This window comes from Hyperoodon ampullatus, assembly GCF_949752795.1.
Source record: "Hyperoodon ampullatus genome assembly, chromosome: 12".
Lineage (NCBI taxonomy): Eukaryota > Metazoa > Chordata > Mammalia > Artiodactyla > Ziphiidae > Hyperoodon > Hyperoodon ampullatus.
This window is the reverse complement of record NC_136925.1, coordinates 74,322,472-74,341,914: the sequence shown is the minus strand read 5'-3', so window position 1 is coordinate 74,341,914 and position 19,443 is coordinate 74,322,472. Positions and strand designations below refer to the sequence as shown.

The window sequence follows — 19,443 nt, the reverse complement described above, 5'->3', positions numbered from 1 at the left end:
ATAATTAGTTATTTATTCACAATGTCAATCATTTATGCTGTAGCCACCGATAATTCTGTTAGCTGCCTTCCAATAAATCTATCAGCCTTAAGTAAAACACTTCCTGGAACACAGTGGCAAGGTCACTTACAGGATATGAAAAGGGCTGTGCAGTGTTGATTCCTCACTGAGCATCCTTCACTGCATTGTTTGTAAGTCTTAAGGGTAATAAGCCACAGTATTGCAACCCCACAAAGCCTTCAGCTTCAAGACTTTTGAGGTACCACAGAGCATGTGGGCCTCCTGCAATTGCTCATGAAAGGGCCATGAGAGTCCTCAGCTAGGGATGGAAGATGCTAGAGTGATGTTTATTTCCTCCAGAGAAGAGCATGACCACATGGTAGGGTTCAGAAAATGCTAGCAAGAATTGTAAAGGATGCCCCAAGCACCCCAGTGCCTGGTGTGTACCTTGGAACATTTAAGTGGCATCTCTCAGATACTCAGGCAGCTCTAGGCTGTGTGCTCCTAAACTCCACTTTCCTCAAAGAACCGGGGCAGGTGAAACCCTGGACAAAAGGGTACCAAGAATTAAATGTATAGGAAAGCTTATTCAGGAAAAAAAATATGTTTATATGAGTATGGGTACACACGTATCTTTTTGGTGGTATTTCAAAGATGTAGTCTTTTGCACAGGCTCAGCAGTCATGGCTCACGGGCCCAGCCGCTCCGCGGCATGTGGGATCTTCCCAGACCAGGGCACGAACCCGTGTCCCCTGCATCGGCAGGCGGACTCTCAACCACTGCACCACCAGGGAAGCCCAGATGTAGTCTTTTAAAAAAATTATTTTATTAATGTAAAGATGATTTACAATGCTGTGTTAATTTCTGCTGTACAGCAAAGTGATTCAGTTATTCATATATATAAACATGCTTTTTCATATTCTTTTCCATCATGGTTTACCTCAGGATATTGAATATAGTTCCCTGTGCTCAACAGTGGGACCTTGTTGTTTATCCATTCTATATGCAAGAGTTTTCATCAAAGATGTAGTCTTGGGCTTCCCTGCTGGAGCAGTGGTTGAGAATCTGCCTGCTAATGCAGGGGACACGGTTCGAGCCCTGGTCTGGGAGGATCCCACATGCCGCGGAGCAACTGGGCCCATGAGCCACAACTACTGAGCCTGCGCATCTGAAGCCTGTGCTCCGCAACAAGAGAGGCCGCGATAGTGAGAGGCCCGCACAACACGATGAAGAGTGGCCCCCGCTTGCCACAACTAGAGAAAGCCCTCGCACAGAAAGAAAGACCCAACACAGCAAAAATAAATAAATTAATTAATAAACTCCTACCCCCAACATCTTCTAAAAAAAGATGTAGTCTTGAAGCTGAATACCACAAACACACACACACACACACACACACACACACACAAACACACACACATCATACCAAGAGAAAATAATGCATTCTAATTCCTTTGGGGTCAAAAACTGTGAAAAATAGGCCTATACTCCTCTGATTTTTTCAAAAATTAGCTGGAGAGAGTGGCGCTTCTCCCTAGAATTCTCTTGTTTTCCTAGCTTAATTTGATCAACTGGTACCCAATGGCATCTATTGGCCTGCTACCCTGGAGAGAACAGTTCTTATCTATAGTTTGTGGGTAACAAACTGGTAGATTATTATTTTATACTGATGTACCATATACATTTTTGTGTACATGCCCAGATACTTGCTAGTCTGAGAACTAGAAGTTTTGCAGTTCACTTATATACCCCAAACAATTTCAGAACACTTCAGAAGTATAACATGATTTTGGGGGGGGTTATCAATTTAATTATATGTATTTACATTTAAAATAAACAATTGTTTTAGAAATACAGGGGTACTTTTTCCTTTTGGAGGGCTAGGAAGAGGGAGCGTGGGGTGGCCTGGACCAGCCTGAGACCAGCATGGAGTGAGGGGAGTCTAGCGGGGCACCAAGGTGGAGAAGGCCATCAGAATACCTTTTCTGTTGTTGTCTTAAGAAGTTCTAGAAGGGAATTCCCTGGCAGTCCAGTGGTTAGGACTCCGAGCTTCCACTTCAGGGGGCATGGGTTTGATCCCTGGTCGGGGCACTAAGATCCAATAAGCCACACGGCACAGCGAAAAAAAAAAGTTCTAGAAAAGTAAAAAAGCTCCTTCTAACCAGCTATTTTTGTGAAAGGGTAAACTGAGTCTCGAGATGGAGGCTGACCACTGCAGGGTGACCCACCCCTCCAGGCACTGGAGATGTGGCCCTTCCAGTATCCGATCTCCACCGTTGTTACCTCAAACCAGAGGCCTGGAGCCCTAATTCTTGGGAGGGGGAAACATGACTTTTCTAAAGAAGGAAATTAGCTCATTCATTCTTTCAGCAAACATTTGAGCTTCCCTTATGTCTGGCTTTTTCTAGGGTATTTAGCAACAAGCAAAACATGCAAAGACCTGGCTCTGAGAGAGTTTATGTTTGAGTGGGTACCAATTTTGAAAAAGAAGTTCATCAGACATTCAACACACTTACTTTAAATGAACAAGTGACTTTTAGAAGACATTCTTATCTGGTCACTGCAGTTGAAGACTGACAAAGCTATTTTCTCCAACACTAGATCATGGCTTCAGAAACAAACAAAATCGGATCGGTCGTGGTAAATGAAAATGTCACATACTCAGTAACACAGATCAGCAACCACGGAAGATCTAAGAGCTAAAGTCTACATGCCCACAGCAGCAAGGAGCAGGGGTCGCCACTGTTCTCATGGAACACACACTTCTCAGGCAAAAATGCTTGTCCAAAATGGGACCAAAGAACCCTGAGCTAGTCCCGCTTCCCCTTCCCTTATTTTGCGTATCATATTACAAAGCAAACAGAATATCAGTGGGTCTCTCAGGGGAGAAAATATTTATTTTATCCTAAGAAAACATCACGAATAACCACAGCTATCGAACCTAACAAGATGTCATTTCTTTCTTTGGAGACGAACCGTTCATCTCTCTGGTGAGCAGACAAGTCTATGAACTCATTTCCAGAGAAGGTAATCATTTCTGAAAAAGAAATGATTATTCCACTTCAAAAAAAGAAAAAAAAAAGCGTTCAAATGACTGAATCTGTCACATATATAGAGTGTGCCTGACTGTGATCCAGGTAGGGGCACATGATGATTTTCTTGGGCTCTGAGGCACTTTGGTCCCTACCTCCATAAAAAAGAATATTAAAAATTATATTTTATGACTGCATTGGTATAAAGAAAAATATAATCCAGGCTGGGTTCATTATTTTATATTCACTATTTTTCTATTTATTTTTGGGGAAAGAATTAAAATTAAAACATTTTCATGGGCCACTAAAAGTATCATGGCCCCAGGCACTGTGTGTAATGGGTAAGTCAGCTCTGGACCTCAGACTCTTGATTTTTAAGCTACTCAGCATTCTAGTCATACATTAGACAAACGAACTTCTAGGACTTTCTTGCCAGTAATGAAGATCTGCGGTAAGAAAACCACTATTTTACCAGTTAACAAAATACCGATGAACTCTGAACTCCAACACAAGCAAAGACATCTTTACTCCATTAAAATACCATTTGTCTTTGTAATAACTTTGAGTACCTCAACAAGAATAATGCAGTGTATCAAATATTCATAATTCCAATAAAGCACGATTATTTTGCTAGTTAAAGGCAGACTCTAACCCCTTGTTGCACTTATGCTTTAATGTTATTTTTATTTTACTGTTTGGTTAAAAAAAAAGACCTGGTGTAGAATTGAAAGTATAAATGAGTAAAAGGATAATGCTGTGCTTACCAGGACTGAGTTTCTTCACATATTCCTTCCATTCTAGTAAGCATTTGATATGGAATTGAGTAATAATGTCAGTTTAACATTTCAAGTCTTGCCAAATAGCTTATGATGTGGTCAGAGTATGATAAATTAAAGGACTTAGGAAAGGAGAAAGGAAAGGAGACCTTAAAAAAGGGGTATATCTCCCTCCTTCCTTTCCCTCTTATTGTTCATTGTGGTTTTTCAAGTACTACCACCACAAAATTGCATTGAGATTTTAAATCTTAAAGAAAAAAGAGGAACTTGAAAAGAACAGGAAGAACTTTTCTCACCAATGAAAAGCATTTAAAATATTACCCAAGAGACTGACTCATTAACAGTAGAGGGCCAACAGGAAGAAGAAATGATTCCATTTTGGGTCACACTATGGTCTACTCTTCCTGACTCCATTTTTATTCCTCATGTATGTACTTTGAAATATGAATTTTCTTTTGTATTTCACCCTCTGGTTATAATATTTGTTATTCTGTCTTACAAAGTAGTTAAAAAACAATATAAATTTAGCTCTTAGAGGATACTTACACAAAAACACCTAACAAACCTAAATTATGAATTTATTAATCTTTTAGCATGTTTCATACTCAAGTGGTAAAAAAATGAAAACAGCTCACTTTTATGGTTGAAGCCTTTCCAGTGTCTTCACCCACCAACTGCTAACATCCGTCTCCACCTGTAGCAGAAACAAAATATAAATTGCTTTTTACTTTTCCAGAATGATTTCAGTGGAACATGGATGAGAAATCTGGGCCAATTTTAAGGGGCAAAAGGAAGACTGGATGCAAAAAGACCATAATTTTCCTAGGAAAAAGTCACCTATGCTACTGGTCTATAATGGACCTATAGCAATAATCATAACAATTTAATTTAAAAAACAACTTACAGGGTGTGGTGTTAGAAAGTTACTGTCCAATCTTGATTTTCCCTTTCCCTTGAAATACTCAGAAAATCTAAAAAAGACTTGAACTTTCAATAGCGCTAAAAATTAAGTTCAATGACTTGCCAGGAGCCAAGAAGAATTTCCTCTACCAGGAAGAGAGATGAAACTCCAAGGAGCAGAAGGAGAATGGATGATTTCACTCAGTCTCAGCCCTCGTATCCTTATCTCGGAAACGCAAGTCTTCCACAGGATGTGAACCGCCTTCTAAGGCCATGGCCACTCTATCCCTGAGCTCCTCTCTATGGCTGTAGCCAATAATTCCTCTCAGTTTCCCTCTTTGCAAAGCACTTGGGGTGGGAAGGTAGAAGTTAATGGGAGTGATGCTTAGATGTGGTGAAATCTGGGGTTGCTTTTTTTCTGGTCACTATTTTTGAAAAGAAAGAACCACAGACATTATATAGGAAAAACAAATGTGCCTAGAAATGTATCAGATAGGTATCTTCATGAACAAAAGTTACTTGAAAATATTTCCAGTTGACTGAGGGATGAATCCAAATAAAAAGAGTGAAAAAGTAGTCACGTAGTAGCATGGCTGGTAAGTGTTAAAAGCAGTAAATAGGGAATAAAGTATGCTAATTATTCTAAAACCAGTCCAAATAGAGTGCAAACTTCCAAATTTTGGGGGAAAATGTCTAATAAAAACATTACTATAATAGTTAAGCTCATCTAAGTCTGAAATCCTGGATCATGTTATGAAAAACGGGGAAATGAGTGGGGATAGGTGGTAAAAGCAAGTTAATTTCATTTTGGGTGGGGAGTAAGAAATGCAGTTTTACTTGTGACACTAGTAACTGTTTTTGTTTTTTTTTAAACTGGAGAGAACAAAGCAATAAACTGCATATTTAAACTTAAGTTCAAAAGCAGCAATAAAGGTAATATAGGAAAGGCAGAAAAAAATAAAAGCAGGAATTTTTGATTTTGATATTTAAAAAACAGTCACTGGTTCATTATAGAATGAAATGTCTCATAGACAGATTTCAGGCAAATCTAGTCTTAAAATCCAACACGAAACTTGAATTACTAGAAGAACATATCACAGATATGGAAGAGATGATAAACTTGAGAATGCCATATTAAAAGATCCTTGTGAATAAATTTGAACATCAATGGAAACAGTTTTCTAAGGTGGTATTTAATTATTAAAACTGAACCAGAAATATAAAAGCTGAAAGGCTAAGAAATATGGTTCACTTCAAGGATTAGACAACTCCCAAACTGTATAAAAAGCTTTCAGGATATAAAACAAATGAGACTCTTCAGTTTGTTTGGTGAAGCTTATCAGATAACCTAACCTGATAAGACACAGAGAAGGAAAAAAGTAAGAGGCTTATTTGACTTAGATAAACAAGATGGAAGAACATCAAATAAAGTGCTCAGAACTCTTGATTTCTAGTAAATTAAAATAATGACACAACAATATAAACTGGGCTTATTCTATAAATAGTATATAAATAAATCTCTTACGCTGTATCAATAGGTCAGATCAACACGTATTCATATTTCCAAAGATGACAAAATAGCATGTGATAAACTCAGCACTTACACCTGATAACCTCTCAGTAATCTAGAAATAGAAAGATCACCTACTATGATTTTTAAAAAGATCTAAAACCAACAGACAACATTTTTGCTAAAAAGTCAGGAATAAAATAAAAAGATGTTCACAAAGTATTAGTGAAAGGAAATGAACAGACCAAATACCACCATCAGCAGGTGCAAGGCTGAATACCTAAAACTCAAGAGAAATATCTAAAAATAACCCTGCTGGAAATAGCAAGGGTGGTATCAGATGATTTGAAATACGTAAAAAGCAATGCTTTTTGTCCAGTGGTAGCAAAGGCCAGTCACAAACAAATGAAAAAAAAGACAGTCTGAAAACAGGTCATATTCAGAAAAATTATGCTTAAAGAACCTATATAGAAAATGTTTAAGGAAATCTTTAGGACAATGGTTTCCTCATGAGAAATGTTGAGAAGTATAAATGTACTTTTTTAGAAAAGGAAAAAAAAAAGCATCATCTAGCCAGGAAACTCAATATGAGGTAAACTAATGAATTTATATTTTTGGTCTGTAGAAGGTGAAGTACCATTATAGGAATATGAGAACAGTAAGAGGCTTTTATAATCAGAGAGGCTTATTTATAGGTGAATACTTGAGGATCTCAGAGGCTGTTCTATAAATTCACAACAGAATTTTTAGAAAAAAACACATTAAGAATATTTGATTATCCGGCCTTAAGTGCAAAATGCACTGATAGATTATACTCACAGCATTAAATACAAATAGAATTTGATATAAAAATACCCCCAAACACTTCACTACACTTCTGAAGGTTGGGGAAATGTTATAAATAGCCATCAATGTTATATTTCTGGAAAGAAAATGTTAATTACACTTCACTGAACCATGATAAAACAGGTCACATTTTATTGCTTTTGGCCAAAGAACAATGTGAAACTTATAGTCAGGAGTACATGCAAGGTGGTGTTTAAAATAAGTTCTATAGGCAAACCACAACTAATGTGAGTTTGAGAATAAAAATAAATAAAATGTCAGGGTTGGTTTTATAAAAAGGAGACACAAGTCCAATATGTCACCATGTCTTTTTAGCTACAGTGTCTAAAATAAGCTTACCTCTCATTTTAGACAACAGAGTGAGGAGAGAAACTAAAAGCCAAGTGTTTCTGACAATAACTATGGGATCAATGTCACAAAAGGGTTCACATTTACTCTTTATATCAGGACAAAATTAAAGGCCTGTTAGCTTTGGAGGATGATGATACTGAGTGACTAGGTAAAAACAGGTTTAATGGGCTGAGTTTGGCAGGGTTTAAACAAGGAACAATTTAAAGTCATGTTCGATAAAAACACTTCTACTTATGATAATGACTGTGCAAATACCCAAGGCATAGACACTTTCCCTAAAAATGTCAACTATTTGAAATACAGGAGCCCCAAAGGCTTGCCCATAAGCATGAAATCTGTTATCTTTATTTCTTGAGTAAAACACATAAAACTTCATAGAAGAAACAAGTGAAGGTGAAAACTCACAGAAAGGGCTACCAGAAATCACAGAATTTTAGTCCAGCGTAGACTATAATGTACTCAATAGCAATAAGACCAAAAAAGGGCAACTTTCCCAATGTTCATGCCCTAAGTATCTAGAAAGTATTCCTTAAATAAGTAACACAGATGGTCAAGTAGACAAAAACAAAGCGAGTATTTTTGAGGGGATACACAGTTTGATCATGTAAATCCAAAAGGAGTCTCTGTATTCAGACCGGAGTCCAGCGCCTGCCCCACACCTGCTATCCTGGGGGGCCACTCCACATCTATCCATTCTGATTTAAGAATGCCAGGTAACTCGGGACTCTAGGTCCACTTCGACGTAAAGACCACTTTCTCTCTTCCACTTGCCCTTCTTTGAGCTGCCTCATTTCCTTCATAGACCATAAGCAAGCAACAGTAGCTAGTGAAATACAAACCTTCTTAATTTGGCTGCTGAAAGGGGGCGGAATAATATCCTCTATAATTTTGGAAGCTCAACATCCATCCACCCTCCTTCTGACAACCATACCAGCGTTTCCCTCTCCTTTGTCCTACTATCTGCCCAGGTGCTCTGAATGAAATCAATTAGGCTAAACAATTCATCATATTTCATCTCCCTGATTACTGTGATTGGTGCATGGATAGGTGCGTGACCCAAGCCACACCAATCAGGATCAATGAGACCTAATTGGGGTATTTTATTAAAATTACTAAGGAAGCAGAACTTTTCCTGCTTCTATGAGACACGAACAAGACAGGATTTAGAGGCCAGAGTTGCTGTAGCCATTCTGCAAACATGTGGGGCATGAAAATGAGCCTACATGGAGGAATCTCATTCTGATCAATTCTGTGTGCTTTTGAACTATAAAACAGATCTATACATGCTCCAAGGTGACTTACTTTCTTCCATTCAATATCACGTTTGTGAGGGACTTCCCTGGTGATGCAGTGGTTAAGACTCTGCACTCCAAATGCAGGGCACTCAGGTTCCATCCCTAGTCAGGGAACTAGATCCCACATGCATGCCGCAACTAAGAGTTTGCATGCCACAACTAAGGGGCCTGCCTGCTGCAACTAAGACCTGTTGCAACCAAATAAATAAATAAATATTACGTTAGTGAGATTCCTCCATGTCATTTTGCAGTGTAATTATTTGTGCAGATGGAGAGTATTTCTTTGAATTTCACTGGATACTTCGTGGTATATTTATACGCTCTACTGTTAGATCTTTAGATTGTTTCCATTTTTCTTTCCTATACAAGCAATGTTGTACATGACTCCTGTATTCACACTTCTACACTGTATTTACTTAAACTGGAACTGCTGGGTTGTTCATCATACACATGTTGAACTTTACTGGGTAATGCCAATTTTTTTTCAAGAGTAATTGTACCAATTTACACTCCACCCAGAGTACACACATACCTCATTTTATTGTGCTTTACTTTATTGCACCTTGAACATATTGCATTTTTATTTATTTATTTATTTTTACACATTGAAAGTTTGTGGTAACCCTGTGTTGTCAGATGATGGTTAGCATTTTTTAGCAATAAAATATTTTTAAATTAAGGTATATAGTTTTTTTAGGCATAATGCTATTAAGCACTCAATAGACTACAGTATATAGTATAAACATAACTTTTTTTTTTTTTTAATTTTATTTATTTATTTATTTATTTATGGCTGTGTTGGGTCTTCGTTTCTGTGCGAGGGCTTTCTCCAGTTGCGGCAAGTGGGGGCCCCTCTTCATCGTGGTGCACAGGGCCTCTCACTATCGTGGCCTCTCTCGTTGCGGAGCACAGGCTCCAGACGCGCAGGCTCAGTAATTGTGGTGCACGGGCCCAGTTGCTCCGTGGTATGTGGGATCTTCCCAGACCAGGGCTCGAACCCGTGTCCCCTGCATTGGCAGGCAGATTCTCAACGGCTGCGCCACCAGGGAAGCCCCAACATAACTTTTATATGCACTGGGAAACCAAACAATTTGTGTGACTCGATTTATTGTGACATTAACATTATTGCAATGGTCTGAAACTGAACCTGCAATATCTCTGCTGTATGCCTATATATGAGAGTTCTTTTCACTCCATATTATGGCCAACACCTAATACCATAAACTTTTCATTATAGCTATTCTGGTGGGTGAGAAATGGTATTACTGTGGTTTAAATTTGCATTTACCTAATTACTAATGAGGTTGAGCATAACTTCATTTGTGTGTTGGCTATTCACATTTCCTTCCTGTGAAAAACTTGCTCATACACTTTGCCCATTTTTCTATTGAATTATTTTCTTCTTATGAATTTGTTGGAGTTATTTATATATTCCCCAAAATGTAAACCCATCTGTCTGTTATGGGTTATGGTTTATCTTCAGTCTCTTGACAAAGAGAAGTTCTTAAGTATGATGCAGTTATATATGTCTCTTTATGGTATAATGATTTTTCTGTCTTGTTTAATAAATTCTTTCCCTACCCCAAGGACATGAAGATATTCTTCTATGTTTCTTTTAAACGTTTTATAATTGTGTATTTTGTGTTTAAGTCCTTGATCCATTTGAAATTAATTACTATGTATGCTGCAAGGCAGGTGCCATTTTCATTTTTTCCATAAGGATAAGTTATTACCCCAGTATCATTTATTTATTCTTTCCACTGATTTGCATTTCAGCTGTGTCACATAACAGGTTTCTATATAAATGTGGGCCTGTTTCAGAAATACTGTTTTACTGGTCTAATCACTTATTCCAATGGTAATTGCCAAAATTACAGTGTCTAAATCATTTTGGCTTTATAACAATATAAATATCTCTAAATCCTTCTGTTTCTTCTTAAGGATTCTTTTGGCTATTTCTGGATCTTTGTTCTGTATAAGTTTGAGAATCAACCTAAGTTCCACCAAAAACATCTTGAATTTTGACTGGGATTGTACTGGATCTATATTTGGGAGAACTGACATCTTTATAATAATGTGATCATCTATGAATATCTTATGTCCCTCCAATTATTTCGATCTTTTAGAAGTATTTTTCAATAAAGTTAAAGTTATTCCAGTGTCTACATAAAGATCTTTCATCAAATATGTTTCTAAGAACTTAATTTTTGTTATTATTGGAGAATATATCTTTTAAGAATATATACTGCTTTTTCTAGAAAGGCTATTAACTTGAATAAAATGTATTTGGAAATATACAGAAAAGTTGCAAAAGTTAGAACTGTAGTTCTTAGCTTTTTCTTGTCAAAAGCTTATTAGTCGTTTCAGAGAACCAAGTTTTGATTCTGGGATGCCATATGTACTTATAATTGTTCAGACATAAGCAAAAAAAAGCCCCATCAGCTACAGAATTCACAACAGAAACTGGCTGACCAAAGTGGGAGCGGAGGGGGGAAATTTAAATCATCAAATATTTTAGAATAAGAGTGTTAAACAATCACAAAAATTTTTCATTCAAGCAGGCAATTATTTATATGCCTCAGACTCAATTTTTATTTTTTCATTCAACAAGTATTTAGGATCTATTATGCACAGACATACATTTCTATTCCCACAGAGACCTCCAAAGACGGACACTTTACAGCTTTCCTTGCAAACTCAATTCAGTTTCTATTTCTAATTTGATATCTCTAATTGGCCTTTGTTTGATCTAATTGGCATGTTTCTAAAGAGATCCAGTGGGTCTCAACCACTTAAAAAAAAAACTCAGAGAAAAGGGAAATCTCTCCCAGCAGCCTCAGAAGCAGCAGACTAAAGCTCCACAATCAACTTGATGTACCCTGCATCTGTGGAATACATGAATAGACAACAAATCATCCCAAATTGAGGAGCCAGGAGTCAGTGCTGTGCCTCAGAGGTGGGAGAGCCAACTTCAGGACACTGGTCCACAAGAGACCTCCCAGCTCCACATAATATCAAACGGCGAAAATCTTCCAGAGATCTCCATCTCAACACCAACACCCAGCTTCACTCAACGACCAGCAAGCTACAGTGCTGGACACCCTATGCCAAACAACTAGCAAGACAGGAACACAACGCCACCCATTAGCAGAGAGGCTGCCTAAAATCATAAAAAGTCTGCAGACACCCCAAAACACACCACCAGACGTGGACCTGCCCACCAGAAAGACAAGATCCAGCCTCATCCACCAGAACACAGGCACTAGTCCCCTCCACCAGGAAGCCTACACAACCCACTAAACCAACCTTAGCCACTGGGGACAGACACCAAAAACAACGGGAACTACGAATCTGCAGCCTGCAAAAAGGAGACCCCAAACACACGAACATAAGCAAAATGAGAAGACAGAAAAACACACAGCAGGAGAAGCAGCAAGATAAAAACCCACCAGACCTAACAAATGAAGAGGTGATAGGCAGTCTATCTGAAAAAGAATTCAGAATAATGATAGTAAAGATGATCCAAGATTCTATTTCCAAGATCCAAAATCTTGGAAATAGAATAGACAAAATGCAAGAAACAGTTAACAAGGACCTAGAAGAACTAAAGATGAATCAAGCATCGATTAAAAACACAATAAATGAAATGAAAAATACTCTAGATGGGATCAATAGCAGAATAACTGAGGCAGAAGAACGGATAAGTGAGGTGGAAGATAAAACAGTGGAAATAACTGATGCAGAGCAAAATAAAGAAAAAAGAATGAAAAGAACAGAGGACAGTCTCAGAGACCTCTGGGACAACATTAAACGCACCAACATTCGAATTATAGGGGTTCCAGAAGAAGAAGAGAAAAAGAAAGGGACTGAGAAAATATTTGAAGAGATTATAATTGAAAACTTCCCTAATATGGGAAAGGAAATAGTTAATCAAGTCCAGGAGGCACAGAGAGTCCCATACAGAATAAATCCAAGGAGAAATACGCCAAGACACATATTAATCAAACTGTCAAAAATTAAACACAAAGAAATCACATTAAAAGCAGCAAGGCAAAAACAACAAATAACACACAAGGGAATCCCCATCAGGATAACAGCTGATCTCTCAGCAGAAACTCTACAAGCCAGAAGGGAGTGGCAGGACATAATTAAAGTGATGAAGGAGAAAAACCTGCAACCAAGATTACTCTACCCAGCAAGGATCTCATTCAGATTTGATGGAGAAATTAAAACGTTTACAGACAAGCAAAAGCTGAGAGAGTTCAGCACCACCAAACCAGCTTTACAACAAATGCTAAAGGAACTTCTCTAGGCAAGAAACACAACAGAAGGAAAAGACCTACAATAACAAACCCAAAACAATTAAGAAAATGGGAATAGGAACATACATATCGATAATTACGTTAAATGTAAATGGACTAAATGCTCCCACCAAAAGACACAGACTGGCTGAATGGATACAAAAACAAGACCCATATATATGCTGCCTACAAGAGACCCACTTCAGACCTAGAGACACATACAGACTGAAAGTAAGGGGATGGAAAAAGATATTCCATGCAAATGGAAACCAAAAGAAAGCTGGAGTAGCAATTCTCATATCAGACAAAATAGACTTTAAAATAAAGACTACTAGAAGAGACAAAGAAGGACACTACATAATGATCAAGGGATCGATCCAAGAAGAAGATATAACAATTGTAAATATCTATGCACCCAACATAGGAGCACCTCAATACATAAGGCAAATACTAACAGCCATAAAAGGGGAAATCAACAGTAACACACTCATAGTAGGGGACTTTAACACCCCACTTTCACCAATGGACAGATGATCCAAAATGAAAATAAATAAGGAAACACAAGCTTTAAATGATACATTAAACAAGATGGACTTAATTGATATTTATAGGACATTCCATCCAAAAACAACAGAATACCAATTTTTCTCAAGTGCTCATGGAACATTCTCCAGGATAGATCATATCTTGGGTCACAAATCAAGCCTTGGTAAATTTAAGAAAATTGAAATTGTATCAAGTATCTTTTCTGACCACAATGCTATGAGACTAGATATCAATTACAGGAAAAGAGCTGTAAAAAATACAAACACATGTAGGCTAAGCAATACACTACTCAATAACGAAGTGATCACTGAAGAAATCAAAGAGGAAATTAAAAAATACCTAGAAACAAATGACAATGGAGACACGACGACCCAAAACCTATGGGATGCAGCAAAAGCAGTTCTAAGAGGGAAGTTTATAGCAATACAATCCTACCTTAAGAAACAGGAAACATCTCGAATAAAAAACCTAACCTTGCACCTAAAGCAATTAGAGAGAGAAGAACAAAAACATCCCAAAGTTAGCAGAAGGAAAGAAATCATAAAAATCAGATCAGAAATAAATGAAAAAGAAATGAAGGAAATGATAGCAAAGATCAATAAAACTAAAAGCTGGTTCTTTGAGAAGATAAACAAAATTGATAAACCATTAGCCAGACTCATCAAGAAAAAAAGGGAGAAGACTCAAATCAATAGATTTAGAAATGAAAAAGGAGAAGTAACAACTGACACTGCAGAAATACAAAAGATCATGAGAGATTACTACAAGCAACTCTATGCCAATAAAATGGACAACCTGGAAGAAATGGACAAATTCTTAGAAATGCACAACCTGCCAAGACTGAATCAGGAAGAAATAGAAAATATGAACAGACCAATCACAAGCACTGAAATTGAAACTGTGTTTAAAAATCTTCCAACAAAAAAAAGCCCAGGACCAGATGGCTTCACAGGCGAATTCTATCAAGCATTTAGAGAAGAGCTAACACCTATCCTTCTCAAACTCTACCAAAATATAGCAGAGGGAGGAACACTCCCAAACTCATTCTACGAGGCCACCATCACCTTGATACCAAAACCAGACAAGGATATCACAAAGAAAGAAAACTACAGGCCAACATCACTGATGAACATAGATGCAAAAATCCTCAACAAAATACTAGCAAACAGAATCCAACAGCACATTAAAAGGATCATACACCATGATCAAGTGGGGTTTATTCCAGGAATGCAAGGATTCTTCAATATACGCAAATCAATCAACGTGATACACCATATTAACAAATTGAAGGAGAAAAACCATATGATCATCTCAATAGATGCAGAGAAAGCTTTCGACAAAATTCAACACCCATTTATGATAAAAACCCTGCAGAAAGTAGGCATAGAGGGAACTTTCCTCAACATAATAAAGGCCATATATGACAAACCCACAGCCAGCATCGTCCTCAATGGTGAAAAACTGAAACCATTTCCACTAAGATCAGGAACAAGACAAGGTTTCCCACTCTCACCACTCTTATTCAACACAGTTTTGGAAGTTTTAGCCACAGCAATCAGAGAAGAAAAGGAAATAAAAGGAATCCAAATCGGAAAAGAAGAAGTAAAGTTGTCACTGTTTGCAGATGACATGATACTATACATAGAGAATCCTAAAGATGCTACCAGAAAACTACTAGAGCTAATCAATGAATTTGGTAAAGTAGCAGGATACAAAATTAATGCACAGAAATCTCTGGCATTCCTATATACTAATGATGAAAAATCTGAAAGTGAAATCAAGGAAACACTCCCATTTACCATTGCAACAAAAAGAATAAAATATCTAGGAATGAACCTACCTAAGGAGACAAACGACCTGTATGCAGAAAATTATAAGACACTGATGAAAGAAATTAAAGATGATACAAATAGATGGAGAGATATACCATGCTCCTGGATTGGAAGAATCAACATTGTGAAAATGACTCTACTACCCAAAGCAATCTACAGATTCAATGCAATCCCTATCAAACTACCACTGGCATTTTTCACAGAACTAGAACAAAAAATTTCACAATTTGTATGGAAACACAAAAGACCCTGAATAGCCAAAGCAATCTTGAGAACGAAAAATGGAGCTGGAGGAATCAGGCTCCCTGACTTCAGACTATACTACAAAGCTACAGTAATCAAGACAGTATGGTACTGGCACAAAAACAGAAGGATAGATCAATGGAACAGGATAGAAAGCCCAGAGATAAACCCACGCACATATGGTCACCTTATCTTTGATAAAGGAGGCAGGAATGTACAGTGGAGAAAGGACAGTCTCTTCAATAAGTGGTGCTGGGAAAACTGGACAGGGACATGTAAAAGTATGAGATTAGATCACTCCCTAACACCATACACAAAAATAAGCTCAAAATGGATTAAAGACCTAAGTGTAAGGCCAGACACTATCAAACTCTTAGAGGAAAACATAGGCAGAACACTCTATGACATAAATCACAGCAAGATCCTTTTTGACCCACCTCCTAGAGAAATGGAAATAAAGACAAAAATAAACACATGGGACCTAATGAAACTTCAAAGCTTTTGCACAGCAAACTAAACCATAAACAGGACTAAAAGACTCCCCTCAGAATGGGAAAAAATATTTGCAAATGAAGCAACTGACAAAGGATTAATCTCCAAAATTTATAAGCAGCTCATGCAGCTCAATAACAAAAAAACAAACAACCCAATCCAAAAATGGGCAGAAGACCTAAATAGACATTTCTCCACAGAAGATATACAGACTGCCAACAAACACATGAAAGGATGCTCAACATCTTTACTCATTAGAGAAATGCAAATCAAAACTACAATGAGATATCATCTCACACCAGTCAGAATGGCCATCATCAAAAAATCTAGAAACAATAAATGCTGGAGAGGGTGTGGAAAAAAGGGAACACTCTTGCACTGCTGGTGGGAATGTGAATTGGTACAGCCACTATGGAGAACGGTATGGAGGTTCCTTAAAAAACTACAAATAGAACTACCATATGACCCAGCAATCCCACTACTGGGCATATACCCTGAGAAAACCATAATTCAAAAAGAGTCATGTACCAAAATGTTCATGGCAGCCCTATTTACAATAGCCCGGAGGTGGAAACAACCTAAGTGTCCATCATCGGATGAATGGATAAAGAAGATGTGGCACATATATACAATGGAATATTACTCAGCCATAAAAAGAAATGAAATTGAGCTATTTGTAATGAGGTGGATGGACCTAGAGTCTGTCATACAGAGTGAAGTAAGTCAGAAAGAGAAAGACAAATACTGTATGCTGACACATATATATGGAATTTAAGAAAAAAAATGTCATGAAGAACATAGGGGTAAGACAGGAATAAAGACACAGATCTACTAGAGAATGGACTTGAGGATATGGGGAGGGGGAAGGGTAAGCTGTGACAAAGCGAAAGAGCAGCATGGACATATATACACTACCAAACGTAAGGTAGATAGCTAGTGGGAAGCAGCCGCATAGCACAGGGAGATCAGCAAAAAAACCCCAAAAAAACAAAACAAAACAAAACATAAAACTCAAACCCTAGAATTTGGAAGTGGAGACTACTGAGAAGAGGTACACATCTTTCAATAACTAATAGTTACTGGTTTCCTAACCAGTAAATGTACTCGTTTTACCCACAATTTGATTCAATTATATAGTAAATGCCTGATGTGTGTCAGGCGCTATGCCAGGCATGGAGGTTATAAAGTGGGTAAAGCAAGGTCTCTGAGGAATGTATCTCATATTACAAAATGGGTGTGTTCTTGGGAAAAATACATACATAAAGCAATTCTTAATAAGTTGAATTGTTTTCTGTGGCATTTTAATAGATACATTAGAAAAAAAACTGCAAGTGAAGGTTCTACCCACTCAATTCTGATGTAATACATCAGGTTTGCATGACTTGGCAGGCACTGTATTCTGCACAGAAAGAAGACTGACGAAATGACAAGTTCAGTCTTTAGTTTGTATCATTTCTTGGGTTCCGCTGGATCACACACCAACTGTGTGTATGTAGAACTAATTAAAGTTCTTTGTATATTATTAAGAAACTTTAGGCTGATACTGCATGCTTCCCAAATCTGGGCTATATTGAATGGTAAGTTGGTTGTGAATTTTTTAGAAAGGAAACCAAAAGCAGATAGACAACACAGACTCTGCACACCAGATTTTGATGACCCATAGCTTAGATTTTGTCATCTGCTATCTATCTATCTATCTATCTATCTATCTATATATATATATATTTTTTTTTTTTTTTTGCGGTACGTGGGCCTCTCACTCTTGTGGCCTCTCCCGTTGCGGAGCACAGGCTCCAGACGCGCAGGCTCAGCGGCCATGGCTCACGGGCCCAGCCGCTCCGCGGCATGTGGGACCTTCCCAGACCGGGACACGAACCCGTGTCTCCTGCATCAGCAGGTGGACTCTCAACCACTGCGCCACCAGGGAAGCCCTGCTGTTTATATTTTTAAAAAGACTAACAGCTGGCATAATGACTTGACAAAGGATCCTTAATTCTAATACTGAATCAGAGATTAGGAGTTAGAGTAGATGATGCTTCCTCATAGTCCCCTGTATGTCCCTCTCTTTTTCATTCTTAGAGCAAAGTGGGCCTCTTTATTAAAAAAAGCTGGCAAAACAGAACTGGGGATTCCAACACCATTTTCCTTTTATTTTTCAATGTTGGAGGGGGAAATGGGCAAGAATGTGAAGTAGTGAATGTTTCTTGAATGAATGACCTTCATTCAAGTGCTGTTAAAGGCACTAGGATTACAAAGAAAAATACCGAGCCTCTTCCCAAGATAGCAGGCTTTCAAGGGATGTATACCCGTCAATAGACTGGATGGTAGCTGTATTTCAAATGCTATAATACAGTTATCAACACTTTCCTATCTCACTTTCCTATCACCCAAGAGACCTGTGTTACTCTTAAAATGACCTGAATGCATCCAACGTCTGAGCACCAATAATGCACCAGGCATGGTTACTGAGGACACAGCAGTGACTAGGACAGACTAGTTCTTACCCCCATGGAACCTCCAGTCAGTGGAATGGACTGTCACAGAGTTAGCAAGTAACAACACCCAGAGACAGCATGCTACCCAGTGTGATCCTGAAAGCATAAAAGGAATATAACTCTAATATTAAAATTTGGGGCTTAGTAGTTAGCACACCAGTGGAGGAATATAATGAGTAAGACAAGACTTTCCAAAGATTCTCAAGTCCAGACAGAAATAAGAAAGAAGGTGATTATGAAAGTTAATAAAGTTTTGGCAGATTCTGTACTTAATAAAATGGAGGAAACTATAGAAATGGATGAGCATTTCTAAGCAGAAACATTTTATAAGCAACATTAAAAACTTTTTATTTATTTACTTAATTTATTTTTGGCTATGTTGGGTCTTTGTTGCTGCGCACGGGCTTCAGTAGTTGTGGCTCACAGGCTCTAGAGCGCAGGCTCAGTAGTTGCGGCACACGGGCTTAGCTGCTCCAAGGCATGTGGGATCTTCCCGGCTTGAACCCATGTCTGCTGCATTGGCAGGCGGATTCTTAACCACTGCGCCACCAGGGAAGCCCAGCAATGGCTTTTATAGATTAGAGTCCAAGAGCTTCTTTCAACCTAGATCAATAACTTTAAGTGATTCAGAATGTGTTAGCAAGCAACGAAACTGAACAATGTTAGTTTACATAGCAAAATTCCCTAAAATGAACAGAATTCAGATGGCTGTGGTTTTTAAAGTTGGACTGACTCAAAAGTAAAACAGATTTTAGCAAAGGGAAACCAAAGATATCGCATGTCTTTCTTATACTAGTTAGTTAATAAATTAATATTTTGGGAGA

At 37.9% G+C, this 19,443-nt stretch overlaps 1 long non-coding RNA gene across 1 annotated transcript in view; it reads right to left on the bottom strand.

Moving 5' to 3' along the window:
• Window positions 1-2,888: 2,888 nt before the first annotated feature.
• The window catches only part of LOC307061616, a 65,183-nt gene continuing 48,628 nt past the window's right edge, over window positions 2,889-19,443 (bottom strand). Inside the window, exons 2-3 of the long non-coding RNA XR_013811191.1 lie at window positions 4,444-4,502; window positions 2,889-3,037 (exon numbers count right to left, since the gene is read on the bottom strand). This is a non-coding gene — a long non-coding RNA (uncharacterized lncRNA). The remainder of the gene's footprint in view (window positions 3,038-4,443; window positions 4,503-19,443) is intronic.